Source organism: Onychomys torridus, chromosome 5 (assembly GCF_903995425.1).
Source record: "Onychomys torridus chromosome 5, mOncTor1.1, whole genome shotgun sequence".
Lineage (NCBI taxonomy): Eukaryota > Metazoa > Chordata > Mammalia > Rodentia > Cricetidae > Onychomys > Onychomys torridus.
In genome coordinates, this window is record NC_050447.1 from 64399906 (window position 1) to 64401365 (window position 1460).

The 1460-nt window shown below is 41.4% G+C and overlaps 1 non-coding gene across 1 annotated transcript; it reads left to right on the plus strand.

Moving 5' to 3' along the window:
• Positions 1-527: 527 nt before the first annotated feature.
• Positions 528-661, plus strand: LOC118584928. The gene has a single exon (XR_004945095.1). It is a non-coding gene; the product is annotated as a small nucleolar RNA SNORA68 (small nucleolar RNA).
• The last annotated feature ends 799 nt before the right edge of the window (positions 662-1460 follow it).

A 1460-nucleotide genomic window follows, 5' to 3' on the forward strand; every position in this document is an offset into this window, starting at 1 on the left:
GGAAGTGAGCTTAGTATTGACCTCTCTCTGCTTCCTGACTGCACATGACATATGACCAGCTGCATCAAGCTCCATGGTCATGACTTCCCCATCACTCTGCACTGTGCACTTAAATCATGAGCCCAACACACCTGCCCTTCTTAAGTTGCTTCTGTCAGGATTTTGTCTGGTCAGGGAGGAAAGAACTAGAGCACTTGACATTTTCATTATGAACAGATCTGAGTTTTATCAAATGCCTTTCCAGTATCAAGAGAAAGGATCACAGCACACTTCTCTTTTAAGTTAAGGCACTGTATTGTGTTTGCCTCCCTAGGATAATATCTTTTTAATACCCCAGTAGACTCCATCAGATGATAGGTTGTTTAGAATCTTTTATGTTCCACTAAGAAATTAATTAATCATGCCAAGGATAGGCCATCAGTATTAGTAGGGGTAATAATTCATCATCACTGTAGGGAGAGGTTAATGGCTATGAAAGAGACATACTCAAAAGTTGAAAGCAGCTTCCATTGTTCAACTGTGTGAGCTCCCCACTCCCAGCCCAAGAACTTACGCTGCCTGTAGTGGGTATTTAAACATTAATGTGCACAGAAAGGGGGCCCTGTCATCTTTAGGGGGCTATGATGTGCCCCCCCAGAGTGAAGCAGGAGGTTCCACAGTCCTGAGAGCACCCTGGGTGCCTGGGGTTCCCTTGTCTTTGGGGAATCAACTCTTTGTATTCTTTTATGCGCTTGCTTCCAAATGAAAGACATCAGCTAAACTTCACTGTTGGTGCAATACTAAGAAAAACACAAAAGTAAATTCAAGGCCAAGACTGTTCCAGTCAGTGGTGCATATGTGTGTCTCCTCATTCACAAGCTTTCATTCAAGTAGGAGATGAAGTCATTCAGAATGCTGACGGTCAGTCTTGTGGGTTGTCTGAAAACAAAGCTCAAATGTCCTGTGATCCTGTGTGTGTGTGTGTGTGTGTGTGTACATATCCATACTGTAATCCAGAAGTCAACATTTGTTTTCCTTCTTTAGATACTCTCCATCTTATATTTTGAGACAAGGATTCTCACTGAATCTAGAATTCATTGATTTGGCTAGGTTGGCTGGCCAGCAGGTTCAAGTGATACACATCTCTGCTTCCCCCTGGTGGGGTCAAACCTAACTTTTTACCATGCTTACTGGGGATCAGAACTCAAGTCCTCAGGCTTTGCAGCAATTGCTTCAGTAACTGAGCCATCTCCCCCACCCATGATCCTATTTTAAGATGGTTTGTATTACTGTCTAATCTACACATACCTAAAATAGGACAGTGTTAATTTCTGCTTAATATCAGTATAGATGAATTACTTTGTCCTGCTAATTTATGTTTTTATTTTCCAAAAATCTGAGTAACTCCATGGAATAAAACTGGAAATTTGAAAAAGCGAATTGACAAAGTAAGTGTGAACTATGAGTCAGAGATTTTGGTA